The sequence below is a fragment of the Trachemys scripta genome, chromosome 1 (assembly GCF_013100865.1).
Source record: "Trachemys scripta elegans isolate TJP31775 chromosome 1, CAS_Tse_1.0, whole genome shotgun sequence".
NCBI lineage: Eukaryota > Metazoa > Chordata > Testudines > Emydidae > Trachemys > Trachemys scripta.
The window spans coordinates 17,215,174-17,240,204 of NC_048298.1; the positions used below are offsets into that span (position 1 = coordinate 17,215,174).

Sequence of the window (25,031 nt, forward strand, 5' to 3'; positions counted from 1 at the left end):
GATTGTTGCAATCATAGGGTAATCTCATGGCCATGTTCGCAAAAAAAGCAGGACTTCACAAGCTGGATCCTCAGCTGGTATAAATCAGAGTAGTGTCAGTAAAGTAAATGGAGTTACACTGATTTATACCAGCTGAGTGTCTGGCCCTGTATCTGGAGAAGTGTCCAGTAACACCAACTACTTTAATTAAAGGGTTCATGAGAAATTTCAGATTTTCAATTTCAGTGTATAGTGTGAATACACTTTGAGTAAATGATTTTGAAATAGGCATGGTGTCATTGAAAGAATCAGCATAGGCTATTTTGTCCAGGGTCTTAGATTATACATGGGTATCAGATATGACGGATGCTCAATCCTGATAAAATTGTAGCTGTTTCTTTTAAACTTTAGGTATTATTATTTTTTTCCAATACAAACACAAAGTGTTAAAGGGTCTCAAGGGCAGAACTGATTGTGGGAAGTGTTTGGAATTTCAGTCCCAAACCACTGGGAGTAGGGAAGGGGGGTTACAGCACCTGTTCTTTTAAATCAGGCACTATCATTGTTTGGGTTGAAGGGACTTTTGATTCTTCTTTTCTAGATGCCTTGTCATTGTAAAAAGACCTGTAGTTATGACTGCTCAGTTCTGTCTGCCTCTTGAGTGTCCTGTATGGTGTTTATGCTACACTGATTTATGCTGGAGTTATGACCATGGTTACTGTCCTGTAGTTACACCTACAAAAAAGGAGATATATAATCTCATAAAGCTGTCCCAGTGAGAAAAAAATCTATATTAAAGAAAAGTAGGGCCCAATATAATAGCCAGAACATGATCTCCCACTGGAGTTCTACATTGTGGAAAGATTGCATCACTAGGCCAGAATCCATAATAGGAAAATCATAGTTAGGAGACTGCTTAAACCTGCAAAATTAAGGATATGGAGGAAAAAGATGAACCTTCATTCTAAAATCATCTCACTTTAAAGTCTCCAAATGTTTTCTCGTATGCATGTGTCCAAAGATAGATAGCCTTCCAAATGTAAACCGTTGTGGTGTTGTATTCCTGAGTCTGCAGACCCACTGCTCTGTGTCTCTGCTGCAACTGGTAGCATTCCTAAGCAGCAGCAAGAACAGCAGAATTAAATTAACAGGACACTGGTCAATTTCCTTGTTGCTATTCAGAATTCTGTGGGCATCAGGGAAACAGGCAAGGTTGATGGGAGTGTCATTTGGCTGATGCTTGGGAAAGTTATGAGCAGTATCCTAGGCATTAGAACCTTGACCCTGGAACATGCTGGTGGTATTTCCCCATCTTTCATGACCCTGTGGCTGGTAGGCTTGGTTTCCTGGATAGTAGATGTCTGGAAAATGTCTCAAGCCCTACTCTGTTCAGTAGCTCCACTATAACGATCACTTATAATAAATGCTTTGTTGAATGAGGAGGTAAAGCTTGTCCACTATTATTACAAAATGTATGGTATAAATGGTATTCACACAACTGACTGACAAATCATACTAATCAAAATTGTCTTAATTTGCTTGGACATCACTGGTGAACTCGCATTTGGCATACAATCTCTTCTGTCCTCCACTCCCTGATTCATCGTCTCGGGCTATTCCATGCATGCTAGCTACTGTGGCACAAGGACCTTTTCTTCTGGAACAGCCCACCTGCACCTCTTTGCTGCACCAGTTCCCCAGTTGGTTTCAAGCCATAGTGTAAAACATAGATCTTTTCCCCTTGCAAACCCTTCTAAGTTTCCCTCTCCCTCTGTTTTTACGATTCAGCTCTCCTTTGTGGTTATGAGTAAATCAGCAGCCACATTTTTGCTGTATTCAGCTAACACCAAATAATGGTCCGGATGAAAACTGAAAACACCAGCTGCATCCCTAAGGGTGCATCCAAATTAGTCCCCATATTTCAACACTCTTGCAACATGAGTGCTAAGCTGCTAGCATTGAGAGAGCTCAGGCGCAGACAAGTCTCAGCTCTAGGCAGACTTTCATGACAGGGGTAAAAGTGCCTGAGTCCTGTCTGTCTGCATTAGCATTTACAACATTGCTGTCGCTGGTGCTCTCACTCACTACTGTTGGTCACTAATGAAATATTGGTAGTAATTTTTCTAGCGCAGACATGTCCTAGGAGGCCAAATCGTTGTCTTTATCCAAGTGCATCATACTTTCTTTTTTACTGCTAAGAAGAAGAAAAGCTGCAGTACATGTAATTAAAACAGATTTTTTTAAAAGTAAAAGCATTAAGATAAATCCTACTAAAGAGATTTTAAAAGAGCATTTTGGACCTATTTCAGAAATGAAATTCAGTTCATTATAATTGTTTGTCTCCTCTTCTAGAATTGACACAATACAAAGGAGACACAATAAATGCATCAGTCTCCATGTGAAGGAGTGTATTCCTCTTTATCGAATAGCACAGAGAACCAGCATGTGAAGGCAGCATAACTGGAGTAAAGTGACACTAAGTGTGAGTAGGACTGTCATCCTCACTCTAAATGCCTGCAGGGAGTACTATGGCCTTTTGTAATATCTAGCGAGGGATTCCACAAAGTCTTGTAGTGGGCACCATATTATACTCATTGTCTATTATGTTCATTGGCACATCTGATGCATGGTAGAAGAAACCCTTTTGACCTATGCTCTCTCTCTCTCTTTATATTCATCCTTCATGCTGTGTATGTGTGTCTAAATGAGAGAGGGCTTGTGCATGGGGAGGCAGAGGGGACTAGAAAAGAGCATTAATGGATAGAGGATTTAATGTATGTCAGCTACAGAGACAGTTTATATATGGGCATTTAGACCATGATCCTGCAGTGAGCCCTAGGCCCACATCAATACCTTATTCTGATACTGAATCAGATGACCATTGGTTTGATCTACTAGGTCAGCTCCTATGTTCTTTGCATTGCCTTGGACAAGTGCTGTTTTCTGGCTTTGAAGACTGATCATTCAATGAAACTCTCTCATTTTTTGATATAGGTTTTTTTTTTTCTCATTAAAAAAAATGGTGGCAGGCAATGTGAGCCAGTGGTTAGGTCACTGGACTGGGACTTGGGAAACATTAATCTGCTGCATGTCCTTTGACAAGTCACTTTTTCCAAGGAAGATGGTGGATTCTCCATCCCTTGGTGTTATGAAAGCAAGGGTGGATGCCTTTCTGGAAAATATGCTTTACCCAGCACAAGTTATTGGGCTCTATACAGGGATAACTGGGTGAAATTGAAATTCTGTGGTCTATTTTACACAGAAGGTCAGACCAGATGATCTATTGGGCCCTTCAGGGTTAAAACACGATGAATCTAAAATGTGCAGAACCTTTTACAGTTATTTAAAAAACACCTTACTTACAAATATATGCATCTGAAGAAGTGGGCTGTAGTCCGCGAAAGCTTATGCTCTAATAAATTTGTTAGTCTCTAAGGTGCCACAAGTACTCCTGTTCTTCTTGCTTACAAATGCACTTTACTCCAGCTGAGTATTTTAAAAAAATGGAACAGTGCATGTAGTTTTTGAAAAATAAAATACAGATTGGCTTTGGTGATGGTTCGAGGGAGGGCTGGAATTGTTTTTGGTTAAGATCAAGGCTTCTGTCTCAGTAAAGGAAAATAGCAAATGTGTAGGGCAAAAGATACAATGTTTGTTCATATTTCTCACAGAGCTTGATAGTGCGAGCCTGTCATTGTTTCACATAGGTGATAATTTTGTCTCAAGGACAGCTCAGTTCTTTGCTTTTCCTGCCCCACCATATGTAAACTGTGCACGCTGCAGCCCAGTAATAGGATTTGAGCTGGGACTAATACAGCCTAATTTATAAAATGTTTCCAGCTTATCTGTCATTACTTGCATCAAATTCTCCCCTTGGATGCTCATGTATGGCTCCTACTGAAGTCACTGGGAGCCTTGGGGGCAGACATCTGAGGGCAGTGCATGATTACTCTAAGAAGGAAAACTACTGATAAGACCCAGTATGGAAACCTGCTGTGTACCAATAGCTCAGTGATTCTCAAACTTTTGTACTGGTGACCCCTTTCATAGCAAGCCTCTGAGTGCGACCCCCCCACCTTATAAATTAAAAACACTTTTTTATATACTTAACACCATTTATAAATGCTGGAGGCTAAATGTGTGACACACATTCGGTGCTTTACAAAATCTTTCCCTGGACTATGATTTTTCCGTGGTTCAGTTGCCACTGCTGCAGCAAGATATTTGTTAGTCCCTTCTCTTGACTGTAAGGCAAGTGACAGCCCATGAAAATGAGAGATTTCCCCTCCCCCTCTCCATTAGCGTTCTTCTCCTGCCACTGCCTTCTCTCACCAGTTTTGCTCCCTTCCTTCTAGAGGATGACCAAGATGGTGTGCAAGTTTCAGGTAGGGTTAACCATGCCCAGCTAACACATTTTAAAACCCTTTATTGTCTTTGTCCACCCCAGGTGCTAAGTGATGTTTAAAAACCTGTTAATTAAAATATATTAAAACACCACTCATTTTTCCAGGGTAGACAAAGCTGTCTGCAGACTGAGGAAGTCAACAGTGCTCTGGTTTGCTCTGAGTGCACTCAGTTTGAAGGTTATCTTCACAACCATGAAGGCTGGGAACATATATATATATATATTTAAATTAAAGCTGAGGCACCAGTCCCAGAAATTGCTCCACTCTGGATTATCCCTGCAACTCTCTTATTGATCTCAGTGGTGCCCTGTGCTGGCTTAGAGGCACTGCTTGCATGGCACAGGTTGCAGAATCAGTGTCTTCGTTTCTGCAAAAATGACTAATGCCGGCCACATAAATATGTCAAGTGGGCTGGATCTGGAGGGGAGTGTCTGGCATCGCTGTTGTAAAGCAACTCTAGTATGTCCTAGTGCATTGCAGAAAACATCGAAATCCACAGTGTATACCCCAACATTCTGTGAATATTTGTACAATGTGTTTTTAATGCTTTATAATTCCAAAGTATTGTGCTGGTGTTATTAACTGTTACTGAGAGATATTAAACATGCACCATCAGATTAGTTTTAAGCTCTGAAGTGTCAGAATACAAAGATGCTATACTGCATTGAATTCAGATGTGGAAAATATATTTTCAAGAGTGCTGGTTACGAAGAGAATCATAAATAATGTACCCCAAGTGGTCACGTAAAAGTAATTTGGATACTGCTTTATTATTTGTAGTGTCCTGAAGCCCAAACTAGGATCAGGGCCCCATTGTGCTTGGAGCTGTATAAACATATAAGGCAGTCCTACCTCTGAGAGTTTACAATCCAAGGGCCAGTTATGCAAACGCTCTCTTTAGCACAGTGAGGTCCTGGTTAATGACTAGGTCTCCTAGGCACTACAGTAACACAAATAATGAATAATAAGTCAATGCAAGCAATACTCATGTGCCCAAGTGTTTTCAGACCAGGCTCTGTGCAGGGACAGAACATGACGGGTGGAGAGGGCAAAGGAAAGACAAGAAATATAGTAATAGGAACACAAGATTGCATATACCGTATATAGCTAGGCAGCTGGTGTGCTGTGTCTGCTGCTTATTACATTATTCATAACACCATTCATAACCATCTCACCTTTGCTCCACTGACTGTTTATTTTTATCCACCTGGAGTCTTTTGTCATATTTTTAAATTGTAATATCTTAGGGGCACCGACTGTCTTGTTACTGTGTACAGTGCCTAGCCCAATGGGGCCCTGATCCTTGTTTGGGGCCTCAAGGCACTGCCCCAATACAAATCATATATTATCAGTGTAACATCCATATAGTTCTTGAGGTCCAAGCTCTGTTTTAACAGTAAACTACACTGTTGTCAGCTATCTGGTTCATGCAATTGCCAGCTCTTAGAGGTAGAAACCTAAGACAATGTAAGAATGCTGCGTGTGTGAGCAATCTGTATTTACTGCACAGGTGAGTGACAAATGTGTCTTATGTGATGATGACCAGGCTTTGTCGGGTTTGTTTTGGAGGTTTTTCCAAGAGCTAAAAGTTCATAAATATATAAAATGAAGTAATACCTCTGAACAACTGAAAAGCGTTTGCCACGTCTGTGCAGCTATTACACTGGAGTTTTGCAACAGCTTCCTCTTTATCTACATAGCATTGATTGTTCATGCAGCTCCAGCAGGGTCAGATTAAATAATACAATTTATCTCTGTGACGCGCACACACATTCTGAGGCATGGAGGGGCAGTGCACATCAGAAAAGATGACGCTGATGATGATCACTTGTATTACAATAGTGCCTAGAGACCCCGTCCAACATCAGGACCCTGTTGCACATACAGTACACAGAGTGAGACACAGAATCTGCTCTGAAAAGTTTACATTCTAAATAGACAACAGGCCTAGGTGGGAGCAAGGAAGCATTATTATCCCCACGTTACAGATAGGACACCAAGGCACAGAGATTAGATGACTTGCCCCCTTATAGGTCTTTCCTTTTTGTAGATAATTGCTGCTTATATTTCAGCAGATGCATATGATTTGGTGAAATGCAGCCAGTGTTTTGCATTAGCATTGAATGAAGTACTCTTGGCAAGTTCACATGGTTTTGTGGAAATTCTTAGTTTAGCAGCAACATTCTTGTATCACTTTGAACTTAGAGCTTTCACAGAGCTGTAGCCTCGTGTGTCACTTGTGTTTCTTTAATTCTTTCCACCTTCACTGCCCCAAGGAGTGAGCTATCTTCCAGTTGAATTCCAGAAGGTGAATGGAAAGCAGTGGCTTGGATATCTTCCCACATACAGACTAAGTCCAACACCTTTGATTGGTCTCTCAGAGCTGCCACTGTTACAAGCCAGTGAATTTAGGAGAAGCTCTTAACTAGCAGTGCATTAACCTCCATGCTTGCCAGGAAGACCATTCAGTCAAACAGCTTTTCCATGGTTATAGCTTATCTGCAGCATATTTCTCTTTCTCTCCATAATCTGTAGAGCAAAATTGCAGGCATTGCCAGTTATAGCTCAGGTAGAAGCCCAGTTTGCTCCTAAGCAGCAGACCTAGGCTTGGGAGTGACTTTTGCACTGTAGATTGTAGGCACAAACTGTTGGGTTGTAGAAATGACATTCCCAGCCATTCTACGGGGAGTGCTACTGAAGAGTGATCTTATAGTACTCTAATTTAAGAACGGCAAGTTGATGTCTCTAGCAGAGTTTTGACCTACAGCACACAATGTGGATTTCAGCTTGCACTAGTCATCGCCAAGCTATCTAGCCTCCAGGGAGCTGCTGCTGAAATGAAATGTAATAGCCTCCGGGGTGCTTTTTATTTCACATCACAAATTACATTAATAAAAAAGAGTGTTTGAACATAAGCGGAGTCTCTCCATTGACTTCAGTGGGAGCTGGATCATGTCTGTTAGGTTAGAATCAGGTCTTCAAACACAAAACATGCATCCAGGAAACAAAATCTCTTATTTCGGCTGCATACTGCTGCACCTGTGTGATCCTGTACAGTCCAGCACCAGCTGGGCCCATAGCAGCTGCTTCAGGAAGTGTCTAAATTGGGGATGAGTGATTGATCTCTTTTCACCTGGACTAGGATGGAGAGAGGAAAGCTTTTTCTGTATCCGATGAAGTGGGTTTTAGCCCACAAAAGCTTATGCCCAAATTTGTTAGTCTCTAAGGTGCCACAAGTACTCTTCATTCTTTTTTCTGAGACTCTGTAACTCTCCTCCTGCCCTTGCTCTGGCTTGTACATGGCCTTGGCCTGGATAGTTTTTTTCAAAAAACAAACAACCAACCTAGGATTTTAATATGTAAGAAGAAGATACTCATCTCCTCTCTGGATGTCAGTTGTGCTCCATTGTCTTAACTCTATTGTTGTCCTAGGGCTTGATTTTCAGAGGTCCTGAACCCCAGGAGCTCCCATTGACTTCAACCGGAGTTGTAGATGCTTAGGCCTGCTAAAGCCATGCCCCATGTCTTGCCATGGATTTCCTGATTTCAAAATCCCCCAGAAGCAGGAAGCTGGACAAATGGCCTCAGTTATGCAATAGGCCAAAGAGCTTGTGTGGTAGGCCCCTCGGTGGGCTGGGGGTGCTAGTGGTTAGCGGCCACTCAGCTGGTGGGGGATAGTAGTGGAGCTTCAGCCCACCCACTCCACTGGGCTCCAACGCAGGACCCTAGGAGGGTCAGCAGCACAGAACCCTGAGGAGGGTTGTGGACCCTTTTGTGTTACCTTCCCTGGGTTGCTTCCTAACTCTGCTCTCTCTGCTTCCAGTCCCAGATAAGGAGGCAGAAAATAGGAAAGGGAAACCAAACTGCCAGCCCCAATTGGGCTCAGCATACAGTCCTTTGTGTCTCAGGGAAGTGTCTCTGACTCCTGCACTCCTACCCAGTCTCCCCGTTCTGAGCTGGGTCGCTCCCTTTTCAACCCTGTCTCCATTTGGATCATGCCCTGCAGAGTTGGAGGACCAGGGCTAGCTGGACCCAGTATAGTCTTTTAACCCCTTCCGTCCCAGTGTGGGGTTTGTGTACCCCATCACAGCTTTTAGCTGGACCTAAGAAGACAGAGACCTCAGTTTCCCCAGAGCCCCAAAACAACCCTTTATAGTAAGGGAAAGAAAAAGATGTTCCTTTCTTTGTTCTGAGGAAGAGTTGGAAGAATAGAATATGCTAGCAAGGGCAGAATGAAGTAGGCAGTAGTGATTACCCTCCATTCATATCATAGAGTCATAGAATCATAGAATATCAGAGTTGGAAGGGACCTCAGGAGGTCATCTAGTCCAACCCCCTGCTCAAAGCAGGACCAATCCCCAACTAATTATCCCAGCCAGGGCTTTGTCAAGCCTGACCTTAAAAACCTCTAAGGAAGGGTCGCTCTCACACACACCAGGAAGAAGGTTTCCCAGAGCAGGAGTGAAACCATGAAATTAAAGAGAAACATCCGCAGGGACTTTGGAGTAGGGGAGAAAAATGAAGCTACAGAAGCTCCACTCTCATGGTTAGTTGAAACAAAACAAACACAGAGATAGCAAAAAGCCTGTTCTCTGCCATAAAAGTTTCCATGAGACCCTTTCCTTCATGAGCCATGGCAAATTACAAAAAAATAAAAAAATAAACTAACCTCTGGGATGGCAGTATTTTAAAAAAAGAATTAGACCACCCTGACTCAGGCATCATGTGTCACTCTGGACCTGCAACAGAGGATTGAGGGTAGCTTTGCCATTAAATAAGTGGGAGCAGGATTGGGTCATAAGCTTGAGGATGTGGCTGGAGCGGCGAAGGAGTGATACAACCTATAAGAATGTTGTCTTCTCTATTCTGACACATGGAGCTTTTTAAAAATGGGGCCCACATCAAATAGTGGAATGAGGACTCAAGAATGAATATACAGAAGTAGGTAGTCCTCTGGTTTAGAAACACAGTTTGATTAAGGGTCTGCAGAACAGTATTTGTTTTCATTGTGGCACCTGACAGCTTTGCTTTGTTTAAAGATCTGTCAACAGCTCTTTGGAAATAAATGGATTATATGGCAGTAAGACTCAGATGGGGTTTTAGCCTAAGAATCACCTTTTCTAAAACCAGTTTAAGGAAGGACTTGTCTACATGAACAGTTAGTTTGCAGCAAGCTGGGGTGTGAATTTAGCCCACACCTGCATGCTCTGTCTTTCTTTTCCAGTTTTTACTTTCACTTTCATGTGGGCCTGACCCCTCCAACCTTAGGCATGTTGAAGAGTAACTTCTTCATCAGCAGTTCCACTGTTTACCTTGTAGCTACTCTGTGAGAGGCAGTGTGTTTCATTAGATAGACACTAGAGTGGGCCTCAAGAGACTTCATTTCTGTTCCTGAGTCTGCCAGTGGCCTGTGCACATCACTTTGTGTCTCTGTTGTCTCTCCCCCCCTTTGTTTAGGCTGTAAGCTTTTGAGGGCAGGGACTGACTCTTATTACCTGTTTGTACGATACCTGGCATAGTAGGGCCCTGATCTCAGTAGCACTGAGGGTGAATAAAGGTGTCTAAATCTGGTCCTTATTATTTGTGAGGAACTTGGTGTATGCCCTTATTATAGTTCTACCACTGGGGGGGGAAACGAAGGGCATTTATTTAAACAACACAGAATAATACTTTTGAAATAACCTTAAGAACTTAACTTCAGCACAAGTTACCTTTTAATTGTGTAGCCTTATGTCAGACCCTTAAGATTACAAATATTTCATTTCTTGTTTGGATTGAATATTAAAGGGAACATTTAAGAGACAAAAATTCCACATAAATTAGCCTAGTCTGATGCAGAATTGCCCGTTTTTCTTGATTTGAAACACTTTGCTAGATGGAGCAGAATAGGCCTGCCAGTGTCACTTTCCATCCCTTTTTGGACTATGGCCATACGGAGGTCGCAGAAATACCCCCATAACATAGGAGCAAATGGCTATTTGCTGAACCTTTTAAGTTTAGCGTGTGCATGTTTGTTTTTTGTGTACTTCCTCCACCTCCAGTAAAGTCTGAACAATCGCAGAGTAAATAACTGTGGCTGGTAATGAATAGAGCTCTCTGATGAGAATGAGAAGCGGTGAATCATAACTTCTTCGGGTCCTACATGGTGCAGACTTGAACTCTGCTAACTGGGCCTTATCTGGCAAGGTCAGGATTGCGACAAAGTGTTTATCTGAAAGGGGAATCTGTGACTGCGTCTGATGCTATAATCCACTGAGTGACGAGCTGCTGACAGAATTGCACACTGCAGTTCAAAGTGCTTTCTCTTGTGGCAGAAGTATGCCTCTGATCCTCTTATGTGATAGCTTCAGTCAGCCTCTTTTGAAAGCTTAGTCTTACTTGACACTGAGCCTCAAATAAGAGGATCCTTGTTGGATAAACGTAACAGTACCATGAATTTTGGGCCAAAGTTAAAGCAGTTAAATTGATGTGTGTTATAAGGATTCTATATAGTTTTCCCCAAACGGCATTCATAAATAATAATCACAAACAGATGTAAGCCCAATTCATTATTATTTTATTTATTATGTTTACTTTAACATTTTTCTAATGCCCTTCTGTTAGACCATTGTGTATATCTTAAGTTTAGAGAACTAGTTCATGGAGGATGAAAGCATGAAGTTCTGATTTGAAAAGAATGATAAAACAATAACAATGATATCAAGTTCAGTGTTTCACTAGCATTTAACAATTTGGGAACATTATTCAATACGCTCATGGAAACTCTCTCACACTGTCTATTCCTATTTGCTTCCTTTCTGTGGGCTTAGCTAGTGGAAGCTACATGCAGAGCCCCATAGGGAGCAAATACTCTGAATAATGAGAGTAAAGCTGGAATGTTCAGATGAACATCAGGAAAAATATCACTGCACCCTATAGCTGTGAACTAATCCAGGGTCTTCCCAAAAATCAGTGGCTAAGGTTTGTTTTTATCTGGAACCCAAAGGCTGTGAGGGGACTTTGAATAACCTGTGATCTTAGGAAAAATTAGTAATAGGCTTTCAGTTCTAAAGGGTGGTTTTGCTTTGGTTACCTTTTCAAGGGTATCTTTGCAAAGGAAATGGCTAGAAACTTATTTTTTAGAAAGAAAGAGAAAAGTGGAGAGTTTCCCTTACATTTCTAGTCCTAGCTATTGAGCCTAGTTCCCTTGGAGAAAGCCATCAGGGATGTATGCTGCCTGCCAGCTCTGACTTCTTGATTTCAGCCCACTTTTCTCTCTATAATAAAAATTCCTGTACAGTATTTACGGATGATCCTCCTGCATCTGGTCTGCACAGTTCTATCCATCTAATCCTATGTCCTGTCACTGGCAGTGGCCAATACTAGTTGCTTCAGAAGAAGAGGCAAGGAACTTCATAGTAGGCAGTTGTGTTGTAACATTTGAGAAGACATGGTTCTGTTTAGATCCTTCGTTAACACCTAGCAAACAAAAAGAGAATGTGCTTAGCTAAGAGGAAGAATTAGGTTCGATTGGGCATTTGACTTGTTTCCAGTAGGCTTAGCCTTAGATACTTATGCTTGACTACCAAAAGACAAGTTACATAACTGAGTTATTTTAATTAGCAATGTGAAGTTAGCATTCAACTATGAACGTCATTTAAGATGGAACAGTTACAAAAGAAAAGAAAAAACAGTAACATTTTTACATGCACTTATGTTACGTAGGCAGCATGCTAAGTCTTCAAGCTGTTCAATGGCTGTGCATCTTTTCTCTTTGTTTTGGGGGAGGAGGTTTAATGACTATGAGCCCCCCCTTTCCTGACCCCACTCCCTTCTGAGTTAATTTCTGTATGTTTGCCTTGTAAGCTCCTCAGGGCAAGGACCGTGCCTTTTAACTAGTTAATGTGCCTTGTAAACCGCCATGCACACTGATGGTCTGGCATACAAATACATATATACCACATACATACATTGTTCTAGAATATTCCAGCAAACCAAGATGCTCAGCTTTCAGTTAGTTCATCTTTTCCCCAACAGGTGGCATTAGCATATATTAAAGTGAGTGATCAAGACATTTAAATAGGCTTGGTAACAAGTGGAATCAAAATGGTACGCCACAGCCTACATCAGGGCATTTGTAGTGGAATATTTGACAATATTTGACCATGCTCAAATAATAGGTGGTCAGCAGGTGACCTCTGAGGAGGGGAGTTACATACACAATAGTTATATTTTTGTTTCTTCAGGTCCAGATTGTGGCAATTTGATCTGTTTTTGTATCTGGTTGTACTTGGAAGTGTTTGCCTGGGGAGAGCGTAGTCAGATCAGATAACATGTTAGCAGATAGAAACCTTAGGATTTATTTATTACTGTAAAAAGGAATTCTGTTTCCATTCAACTGGATTGGACCAACATGGCCATGAATTATTATTTCTGTCCAAAGTGAGGTAGCCAGCCATATTAAGATAACTCAGAATTACAGGCAAGGTAAGTAATTCCGAATTTGTGATATTTGTGTTCTTAAATACACTAATTCTCTAGGGCCAGATCCTCTCTTGGCTTCAGTTGGTGTAACGCCATTGAAACCAATGGATCTAACATGATTTATACCAGTTGAGGTTCCAGTCCCCAGAGCTTATTCAGTTACAACAGGGGTTCTCAAGCTGTGGGTGTGGACCCCAAAATGGGTGACAACCCCATTTAAATGGGGTCACCAGGGCTGGTGTTAGACTTGCTGGGGCCGAAGTCTGAGGCCCATACCCAAAGCCAAAGCTTGACCCTCATTCCCCAGGGTGAAAGCCGAAGTGTGAGCCCCACTACCTGGGGTAGAAGCTGAAACCCAAGGGTTTCAGTCCTGAGTGGCGAGGCTTAGGTTACAGGCCACCTACCTGGGGCTGAAGCGCTTGGTTTTTGCCCCCTCTCCCTCCAGGGTGGCAGGGCTTGAGCTTTGGTTTTGGCCCTTCTGCCCTGGGTGGCGGGGCTTGGGCAGGCTCAGGCTTCCGTCACCCCTCCTGGGGTCGTGTAGTAATTTTTGTTGTCAGAAGAGGGCGCGGTGCAATGACCTTTGAGAACCACTGAGTTAGAACAACAACAACAAAAGACTTTCTGACCCCCATAATGGTTACAGTCTTGCAATATGCTGATATTGGTCCATGTTGAAGACAGTCATAAATCTCTGTTATTTTGGGTAGAAAGGTGGGGAAAAATTCACCATGATATAGAGAAACCATTCACTGGAGAAAGAATGAAGGGAGAAAATCAGAATGAATAGATAGGAATGTATTGCAGTGGGGTGGAGAGAGTGACTAATCTATCTGACTGTATGCATTTCTAAAGCATAGATCAGCCAGCTTCGGACAAAATAATTGAACTCCCTTGGTAGCATACCCAGAAAGGTTGTGGGAGGAATTCAGCAGTGTATTATCACCATTCACATGTAATACCATTCTGATTGTTTGTGAATTATAACTAAGTATGGGGTCATCCTGAAAAAGGATGTAACACTCATCTGGAATGTCCTGCTCGACATGAATAAACACTGGAGATTTACAGTACTGGCGTATCGGTCTAATTCCAGGTCAGAGCCATTGGAACACATTTTAGGTCTGCAGTGCTGCACCCCACGAGAAATGACTTAAGAACCTCTGTATTATGAACAACTAACATGCCTTTGAAGCGCCCTGATTGACTTCAATGGGAGCAGAATCAGGCTGTAGGTATGCAATGGTTTAAAACACATTCCACATCTCACCCATGCTGTGGGTAAGACACAATATTATGCATGGTAGTTCACAGATCAACACAGAAGTATTGTATTACACAGGCCTCTTACTTGTATTCGTACAGATGGGGCTGCGCCCTGCTGACATTGTCAGCGGCAAAACTGTCATTGACTTCACTGATGCATCATTGGTCTCCAAGGTACAGTATCGTTAAACACTCTAGCACAGTGATTCTCAAACATTTGTACTGGTGACCCCTTTCACAGAGCAAACCTCTGAGTGCGACCCCCCCTTATAAATTAAAAACACTTTTTTATATATTTAACACTATTACAAATGCTGGAGGCAAAACGGGGTTTGAGGTGGAGGCTGACAGCTCGCGACCCCCAATAATAACCTCGTGACCCCCTGAGGGGTCCCGACCCCCAGTTTGAGAACCCCTGCTCTAGCATGTGGTGGCTGATACTTCTTTCAGCCTTTTTATTTATTTTTTCTTAAACAAGCACATTTTCCTGTCTGGCATTTGTTTTGTGCAACAGCTTTGGTGTTTATTCAAATGGTGAATAGGCCAATTATTGCACCGTCTGAGACAGCATGGCGTTTTCAGGAGAAGGTTTTATACAGTTATTTTTAACCCTTTTATTATTGCTTGTATTAACATTGTGCCTAGGGGCCCATCATGGTCCAGTAGCCCAGAACAAAAAGATGGCTCCTGCCACAAGGACTTACAGCCCAAGACAAGAGACAACAGATGGATACACAAAGACTGACAGGGGAGCACAAGGAAACAACGAGACAATATTGGCCAGAATGATAGGCAAGGGTCCCAGCATACCAGCTCCTTACCTGCCAAGTTTTTTGTAGCCATAAGGGCAAAGGAGAATTTTAAGGAGGGACTTGAGAGAGGACATTGTGTTAGTTTTGTGAATATTTAAGGGGAGCTCTTTTGAAGCATGAGGAACTGCATGGGAGAAAGCATGAAGGTGCTTATTTTAAATTTCAGTTAGTGGATAAAAGGATGTTTGCTTTTAGCCCACCAAGATCACCGCTACAAAAATTGGGTATATGTCCTCTCTTGTAAGGGGAATTAAGTTAATTGAAATCTCCAATGCAGAAGATTATAATACTATTATGTACTCTAGCCCTTACATAATGCTTTGCATGTCATGGTGTTGTACAGTACATATTAAAGGTTCAGCCTTGCAAACACACAAACAGATCGTAGGGACTACTCATGAGTAAAGTTACTCCTGTGTGTATTTGCAGGATTGGGGCCTATGATTGTATTTTACATATTATTTAAGACCAAATTCTCTGTCTGTGAAATTGATGACAGTTCCACTGAGTTGTGTTCATTTACACCAGGAAAGAATTTGACCCTATATATAATGTGACAGACCCAGACCAGTGGGGTACAGGAGTCTGGTAGAGGGCAAATATACTGGTCACTGGATGAGTAGTTTTCTGTTCCCTGAGTGATCAGAGCAGGGGCTGTACTAGAGTAATCAGGAACCTGCTAGAACCAGTTAAGGCAGGCAGGCTAATTAGGACACCTGGAGCCAATTAAGAAGAAGCTGCTAGAATCAATTAAGGCAGGCTAATCAGGGCACCTGGGTTTGAAAAAGGAGCCCACTTGAGTTTGTGGTGCGAGTGTGAGGAGCTGGGAGCAAGAGGTGCAAGGAGCTGAGAGTGAGAGGGTGTGCTGCTGCTGGAGGACTGAGAAGCACAAGTGTTATCAGACACCAGGAGGAAGGTCCTGTGGTGAGAATAAGGAAGGTGTTTGGAGGAGGCCATGGGGAAGTAGTGCAGGGAGTTGTACCTGTCATGCAGCTGTTACAGGAGGCACTATAGACAGCTGCAGTCCACAGGGCCCTGGGCTGGAACCCGGCGTAGAGGGTGGGCCCGGGTTCCCCCCAAACCTTACAATTGACCTGGACTGTGGGTTCTCCCAGAGGGGAAGGTCTCTGAGCTCAGGGCCGGGTCTAGGATTTTTGCCGCCCAAAGCAAAAACAATTTTGGCCCCCTCCCCCCCCCCTTATTTAATTACCCCAGCCCTGCCTCAACTCTGCCCCTTCCCCAAATCCCAGCCCTGCCTCCTCCCCCAGGCTCTCAAGCCTAGGAGGGAGGGAGGGAGGGGGAGAATCGGCGCCCGCGCTGCAGCCACTCGGAGTCCCCCCCCCCCCAGTTTTGAGAGCCTGGGAGGGAGGGGGAGATCCCGAGTGGCCGCGGTGCGGGCGCTGCTTCTCCCCCTCCCTCCCAGGTGCCCAAGCCTGGGAGGGAGGGGGAGCAGCGGCGTGCAAAACGGCTGCTTGGGATCTCCCCCTCCTTCCCAGGTTTGAGAGCCTGGGAGGGAGGGCGAGTAGCGGCACGCGAATCAGCTGTTTTGCGTGCCCTGGCAGCAGCAGCGGATGTGACCTAGGGAGGCCGGGGCACATTTTTAGGGGTGGCATTCTGGCGCCGGCCATGCTGCCCCTCAAAATGTGCCGCCCCAAGCACCAGCTTGTTTTGCTGGTGCCTAGAGCCGGCCCTGTCTGGGCTGTTCCCCAACCCACATGGTGAATCTCTGAGGCAAAAAAATCCCCCAATAAGCGCAGGACCCACCAAGATAGAGGAGGAACTTTGTCACAATAACAAAAAATACATGATGAATTTATTGGCTTAGTATGTTGCACACACATCTACATGCAAATACTCTAGACTATGACTGTCTTGTTTTGCAATGTTCATTTTTAATTATACTGCTTTACTCTTTGGAGATTCCCTGTTCTGGCTTTCCAAGCAAGAAAAGGCAATGTGATAGATATGTTTTCTGCTCTTTCACCTCTGATGAAAGCAACTGATTTGCAGATTTCCTCAAATTACTGCTGACATGGAATCTTTATTTAAAAAAAAAAAACAGTGACTTGTTTATTTGAAGGAATTCTGCCAGTTTTTGGAAACAGTGCAGATGCAACTGTAATTCGCATAATGATTTTCAAGGTATTACTATTTTATTTATTGCCTTATTGTTAGAGTTATGCTGAGCTGTTGTCATGATGTTACTGTATTTGACACAACAGATAAATATGCGGCTGCCGTCCCCTGACGCCCTCTTGAAAACATGTTACATGCTTGCCAGAGTTTGTACCCCTGAATTGGCTCTGTTGTAGCTTATGTATCAACTTAATATGCCCTTTGTTTTTGAGGACAGTATTCTGTAGTAAGTGCACACAGTGTGATGGACTTGGGTTTAGACACCTCTTCCATCTTTAACTAATCTTAAACCATTTTTGAAGTAATCATCCCCCTTTCTGCCACGTTCTTAAGCTTCTTTTTACTGAGTCGCTCCACAGAGTCCCCTGACATCTTACGAAATCCAAACCAGCTGGACTGTTCTGAGTTGTCAGCAGACTGATAAATCAAGGCTCTCTTAGCTTGGTTAACTGAGTGGAATGTTTCTCTTCATGAGGAACTGTCAACTTAACTAGCAGATACATTCAGTCAGATCTGAGCCAGTATAATGACTTCTGTAGGAAGCGTGTTCGAGCAGAAGGGAAGGAATGTGTCATCTCTTCTGGTTGGTTTTTGTCTACTTTTAGTTCCAGTGGTTTTGGATGTGCTTAGGGAGTTGTAACCAACCACCTGTGAAATTGACCCATGTCACTTCATGGTCGGTTAAGGTAAACATAGAAATTTTGGGCTCATTGTGACTGAGTTGCCTCTTCACTTGAATAGGGCAAGCTGACAGCAACAGGTAAGCAAGTTCTACTTAAACTCATACTATTTGGATGGCAATATCTCAGCATTTGCTTTACGGCCATGAATCTCTCTTTTTGAAGAAAAGTTATTGAGAAGGTGGCATTGGAGCAATTCCGCCTACACTCAGATTCCATAGATTTCCTTGGTCCTTCTCAGTCTGGTTTGAATGGTTTGTGACAAAATGTGACTAAGAAGGAAATGATGGTTATTAGGTATGGGAAGCAGTTAGAGGAATGGGTGGAGGAGATACCCTCAGTATACAGTGTAGGTATATGCCCTGCAAAATAATTCTGTCTTCCAACCCAATGCAATCCATTGCTGTTCTTCAATTTTGCAGTAATGAGGGTGTCAATAAAAACCAGAATTTGCCAACATCTCTTTGCAATGATATCTGAAATATCTGCTTTTTCACATACTTAAGATGGAAAATTGACTTTTTTTAATGATGAGGTCTACAGCAGCTATGGTCTGCAGGGCCCTTCACCAGGAGGCTGTGGTCCTTTCTCCCTAACGTGGAGCTCACACCAATCATGCCTTTGTCACCAGGCTCCAGTACTCTAATGTGCTTTACTCACAGGTATCCTTGAAGGCTACCTGTAAACTTTAGCTAGTGCAGACCATAGTCGTCAACCTGCTGAACAGGGCATACTGTTGTGAGTCCGTACACTTGTAGAATCATAGACATGTAGGTCTGGAAGGGACATTGAGAGGTCATCAAGTCCAGCCCCCATGTGCTGAGGCAGGACCAAGTATACCTAGACTATCCCTGATAGGTGTTTGTCCAACCTGTTCTTAAAAATGACAGGAATTCCACAACCTCCCTTGGAACCCTATTCCAGTGCTTAACTAGCCTTATAATATGAAAGTTTTCATAATATGTAACGTAAATCTTCCTGGCTGCAAATTAAGACAATTATTTCTTGTCTTATCTTTAGTGGACATAGAGAACAATTTATCACCATCTTTTTTATAATAGCCCTTAACATATATGAAGACTGTTATCGTGTCACCCCTCAGTCTTTTTTCCTCAAAACTAAACATGGCCAGCTTTTTAAACAGGTCAGGTTTTCTAAACTTTTTATAATTTTTGTTGCTCTCCTCTGGACGCTCTCCAATTTGTCCACATCTTTCTTAAAGCGAGGCCTGACCAGTGCTGTGTAGAGCAGGACAATTTCCTCCCGTGTCTTACATATGACATTACTGTTAATACACAGAATGACATTGGACTTTTTTGCAATTACATCACATTGTTGACGCATTCAATTTGTGATCCACTATAGTTCCAGATCGTTAACAACAGTGTTACTGCCTATTTTATAGCTGTGCATTTGAATTTTCCTTCCTAAGCATAGTGCTTTGCACTTATCTTTATTTAATTTCATCTTGTTGATTTCAGACCAGTTCTCCAATTCATTAAGGTTGTTTTGAATTCTAATCCTGTCCTCCAAAGTGTGAGCAACCCCTCCGAGCATGGTGTCATCCACAAATTTTATAAGCATTCTCTCCACTTTATTATCCAAGTTTTTAATGAAAATATTGAAGAGTACTGGACCCAGGACTGACATCTTCAGCACCTCATTAGATACACCCTCACAGTATGACAGTGAGACATTGATAAATACTCGAGTACAGATTTTCAACCAGTTGTGCACCTATCTTATAGTAATTTCTTCTAACCCATATTTCCTAGTTTGCTTATGAGAATGTCATGTGGGACTGTGTCAAAAGTCTTTTAAAAACCAAGTTATATCAGGTATACAGCTTCTCCATTATCCACTATGCCACTAATCCTGTCAATGAAGGAAATTAAATAGGTTTGGCTTGATTTGTTCTTGACAAATCCATGCAGGCTATTCCTTATAAATCTATTATCCTTCAGGTGCATACAAACTGATTGTTTAAGTGATAGGTTACATTCCAGAGTTAGTAGTTATGCAATTTCATATTTGAGTTCCTTCAGAAATCTTGGGTGAATTCCATCTGGTCCTGGTGATTTATTACTGTTTAATTTATCAATGTGTTCCAAAACCTCCTCTATCAACATCTTAATCTGGGACAGTTCCTCAAATTTGCCATTTGAAAAGAATGGCTCAGGTGTGGGACTCTCCCTCACATCCTCTACAGTGAGGACTGATGCAAATAATTCATTTAGCTTCTCTACAATGACCTTGTCTTCCTTGAATGCTCCTTGAGTACCTTGATTGTCCAGTGGTCCCACTGTTTGTTTCATAGGCTTCCTGCTTCTATCGTACTTAAGAACATTGTTAGTTTTTGTCTTTTGCTAATTGTTCTTCAAATTCTTGTTTGGCCTGCCTAATTATACTTGGCTTGCCAGAGTTTATGCTGCTTTCTATTTTCCTCATCAGGCCCCGCTGACTTGAATACATCTAAGTTATCTAAATATTCTTTAGCCTGTTCTTCCCCTAATTTGGCTGGTACAATTTAACTTTTTAGTGAAGGATGAGGCAAAATAGATATGAAACACCTCAGCTTTCTTGATGTTGTCCATAATTAATTCTCCTTTCCTGCTAAGAAGAGGACACACACTTTTCTTCATCTTTCTCTTGCTCCTAATGTATTTATAGAATATCTTCTTATTGTCTCTTATGTCCCTTGCTAGGTGTAACTATTTTATGCCTTAGCCTTTCTCATGTTAGGCATTGGCTTCCTGTTTGCTTCCTTGTGCCATTTAAAGGTCTGTGATTAAATGAAGGTGTTGAATGGTCTGGATTTCTGAGACCTCTCACTGTATTTCCCACTGCAACAGTTAAGATTGCTGTCATCCCTTGGGTTGAACTTTCCATGACTAGCATCATGGATTTCTCAATCAAGACCTCCTAGGGAGAGATGGCAGCACCCAAGACTAATGACAGGGTGCAATTCAAAACACATGTTTATGTGCTCTATTTTTGTGGCACCTTAGAGACTATCAGATTTATTTGAGCATAAGCTTTCTTGGGCTTGTTGCAATAGTATTTTTTATGGTTTTTTTTTATTCCAGACAAGATAATTGTGATTGATATTTCTGTAAGGAAGAATGATGCTTCTTTAGTGCTGTCATTACGGGTAGCTTTGTTAGTGATGTTTTCAGTTTTGTAACTATGCATCAAACTGCTAATAGTAATAGACATTCTATAGATCATCATTATTATCATGATAATCATGAAGTTTAACAGATTACATTAAACACATAGGGCCACTAGGTTTCCAAAACAATAACGCATTATAGTTCTGAGACATCTCATTTTGAATTTTTTTTTTTAGCCATACAAGTAAGAAGATGCCTTGGTTGAAAAAGTTGTAGTTTTGAAATGTAATATTAATAGTTTTTGATTGTTCTTTTGTTATAATGCTAATGGATTTTAAAATTAAACCTTTTAAAATACAAATTCTTATTATGAATATTTAACAATTAAAGTGCAAGAACACCAGAAAAGGGGCATACCAGGCCTTCATGACCTCTGCGGGAGCACTGTGATCCTACCACACCGCACCCCAGGAAAGGAGCAGCAAAGATGGGTCCTCCAGGCCTACCTAGAGAGGCTGCATGGAAGCAGGCAATCAGAGTCCATCAGGCTCAGATAAAAGGAGCTACAGGGCCTTAGCAACTCAGTTCCTGGCTGAGAGCAGAGTGTCAAGGAAGGGTCTCCTTTCTCACCAAACACACTTGAGGGATAACCAGAGTTTGGTTCTGGCTGCATTTCCTTAAAGTGGGCGAGATAGGACCAGAGAACTTTAACCCTGAGGTAAGGGGTGAAGATAAAGGGGCTTGGTGGGAATAGGCCTCGGGAAGCAGCAGCAATGAATTGAAGGGAGCTGTATATGTCTGCTGTTTGTAGGTCTCTGGGTTGGAACATGTAGTGGGTGAGCCTGGGTTCTCTCACAAGCCACTAGTGAAGTGGTGTAAACCCCAAGAAGAGGACAAGGTTTGTTTGGAAGCCCAAGCAAATGGCTGAATTTAAAGGGCTCAGAGCAGGGGCTGAAGACCTTGGTGAGGGCAGATAGTGTTTTTGAACTCTCTGCTATCCTGTGTGACCCAGCTGGAGGGCTTATCTGAAGAAGACCTGCCAAGCAAGGCTGATACTCTGTTGGATAGAGGGGCAGGACTGCGGGAACCGTGTTCCTGTGCTTTTGACCTCATACACACACACTGCATGTGTGAGGTCATGTTGCATGGAGGATGCCATTTTATACAGAAACATGCTGGGGGGATCCTGCTTGTGGGATGGGGTCACACTGGAGCAGGCGAGAGGGGCAGAGTACCTGCACTTACAAAAGCAGGGCTACAACTCTGTTGATAACCTACAGGGGGTGCTAGGAGCAGGAAAAGGCTTGCAGTATTGCTTGCAGCAGCAGGAGGTGCTCAAGAGGTGTTTCCCCTGTTGCACCACCACATATCTTATCTTGTCTACAGCTGACCATTTCATATTTCTTTTGATCCCAAAGAGAACAGTGTCAATAATCTCTTCTTGATGATGATTTTCTTAATATTCCAGTGCCTAGAAGTAAATTGCCTATATTCAAGATATTCCGGGGCCAGAACTAGCATGGCAATAAAGTACTTGATTTCTGAATTCATCAGCTCTCTCAATTGGTTTTATTTTGGTCTATTTTCAAAGTAATAGTCTAAAAGGCAATAAAATTCCCAAAGTACAAAGAACACATAATTCAGTATGTATAAAATTTGCAAATTATCACTCGGCATCGAAAGAATTAATTTGTGTTTCCCATTGGAATATCTTCTTGACTCACAGAGATTTATCTTCCTGTGGGAATGTAAGTGATACCAAGGGCAGCAGCTTTTGAAAGCAGCTGCAGATAATAGTGGTGGAGATAAGTATTTGAAGGAATTTTGATATTTCAGTTCTGCTTTGACATCAAAAAGTCTCTGCTGAGAAATCTAGTATTATGCCAATGAAAATACAGATGACCAGTGATTGGTGATTATTGTTATTTGAAAGCACAGTCTATAGCCATGTTCTGATAACTTATAGTAAGTTGTATGAACATAATTAGCGAGAACTCAGCTGTTGTAAATCCCCATAGCTCCATCTAGCCCAAGTGGACTGTTGTGGATCAAAATACATTTGTGACCTCTTTAACAGTTGTAAAACTCCTTATCTAATGTCAGCCACATTGTTATGGGGAAGGGAATGAGACAGACAGAAAAGGAGATAGATCTGAGATTCAAGGATACACACATCTCATACAATACCACTTAATTAGCAGTACAATTTACTGTTTTCACACTTGAAAGCTACTGTAAAAGGATTGCAATTCTGCTCCTACTGGACACACAGACAAAATGCTGCAGGTCAAATTACACTTCTCTCATCTACTTTTTTTTTTTTTTTTTTTTTCCAACCTCACTTTGTCCCTTTGACATCAATGGATATGAGAAGTATACAAGCTTTTCTATGTGTATGGTAAAAAACATATACTAGAATAAAAATATATTAAAGTGTAGTAGTTGTATAGCCTCAGAGCTCAGAAACCTCATTGTGAGACTGATTCAGCAAGGAGCTGAGCACCTATTTTAATCCACCAACTGCCTTCTGCTTTCACAGATTTCATTAGGAGTTGACGGCAGTCAACAGCACATTGATAGGGCAGTTAAGTGTCTATAGCAGTAACAACCATGTGCTATATAAAAAAATGAAATATATGTGTGGGTGTTCCCTGAAAAGTGACTAACTATAGCATTCTGCGTTTCCATTTTCATTGTAACATTGATTTCCATACTGAATTTATTTGGTTTACAAATTTAAAAGGTACTTTCTCTAACACCCAATCCCATAGGGCCACCCTGGGTTCTGACCATGAAGATAGGTTCTTTCCATCTCACACAATGAAAATGCTGCAGGTCAAATTACACTTCTCTCATCTACATTTTTTTGCAACCTCACTGTGTTCAGATTATGACTTGAATGATACCTTTGCAAACCCCTAGTGTAGGGGTTACATGAGCTAGATTTCAGTCTCAAGTTCCTACAAAAGTCATTGTACCAATCTTATCTTGTATTTATATATGAGGTAGGGAAAAGGTTCTGTTGCTTTGGATTGTTTGATGTTGTGTATCTCCTATGTCATTGTGTTTGTAAGTAGCATTATGTGCCCTTGGGAGGAATTTCTTTAGGACCAAAAACAAGTGTTAAATTTAATTTTTTCCTCTGGGATTTGAAAATATTTGTTAAACTAATATTTTATCTAAGTAAGACTTAAAACTGTCATTCCAATGTTTATTGGTACTTTTAACAAACAAAAAGATGGTAGTAATAATCCTGCTATTCAAGCATTAGACACCCAGGAAACAATACAACCTAACTGCAATTGTTAGTGTTGCAAAACCTTGTCAGTTTTGCAAATGTAGTGAATTGCATAGATTCAGGTCCCATTTTGTAAGAAACTCCAAAGTTTGAGAAGCTTTTGATAAATGGTTCCAGTTTTGGCCAGTACTTGTTATACTAGGATTTGGATCACCTTCCATTTGATGTCTGCCTTATTTAATAATTTAATAGGGATATTTAGAAATCAAAGTTACATTATTGGCATGTAAAAAGCATATGAACACTAAATAAAATATGATGATCCCTTCAGTTAAGTATTAATTTTGCTTCTGGGAAGTCTCTGCAAGTCCTTAATTTGCTGTCTACTTGAATGCAAAACAAATGTGCATAAAAATCTGAGACATGAAGATCATAGCTCAAGTATTTGAAGTGGTATGGGTTTATGTAACTGCATTTGCAATGTCTTTAGTATGAAAAATGATTTAAAAGCAGTTGAAAAGCTGTTTTGTGGAATCATCTGGGAAATGGGAATCAAATCAAATTCTGAATGTAGCTAATGGCAATTTACATGTTATCTAGGGCAATGGCCATAATAAATGGCTCTCAAACCAAGATACTTGCAATTGGCAGAGGGCAACTATCAATGGTGCCCGCTATCTCAACTCCCTTTCATCATCTCTGAACTCCAAGCCAATATGAGTTGAGCCAGTAAAAACAACCAAACCATGGTGTATGGTGCATAATTGATCGTGTGGCAGAAAATGCTGATAACTATAGTGATTTTCAGACATAAATCATACATCACCATATCCAGAATCCCATGGGATGTACTTTTCAGCCCTTAGAATGATGTCATTGGTGCTTGGGTTGCACACTCACTTTACATATCATCACATTATATTATTGGATAGCTACCTTCC

The 25,031-nt window shown here is 41.7% G+C and overlaps 1 protein-coding gene across 5 annotated transcripts in view; it reads left to right on the forward strand.

Annotated features, from left to right (window-relative positions):
- The window catches only part of LOC117874863 (semaphorin-3D), a 195,283-nt gene that overhangs the window by 13,497 nt on the left and 156,755 nt on the right, over positions 1-25,031 (forward strand). Inside the window, exon 1 of one of the 5 annotated variants that reach the window (XM_034765503.1) lies at positions 2,381-2,461. The exons of the other annotated variants lie outside the window; for them this stretch is intronic. The gene's annotated coding sequence lies outside the window, so the exon portion shown is untranslated. Of the gene's footprint in view, positions 1-2,380; positions 2,462-25,031 lie in introns of those variants that run through there. 5 annotated transcript variants of the gene reach the window in all.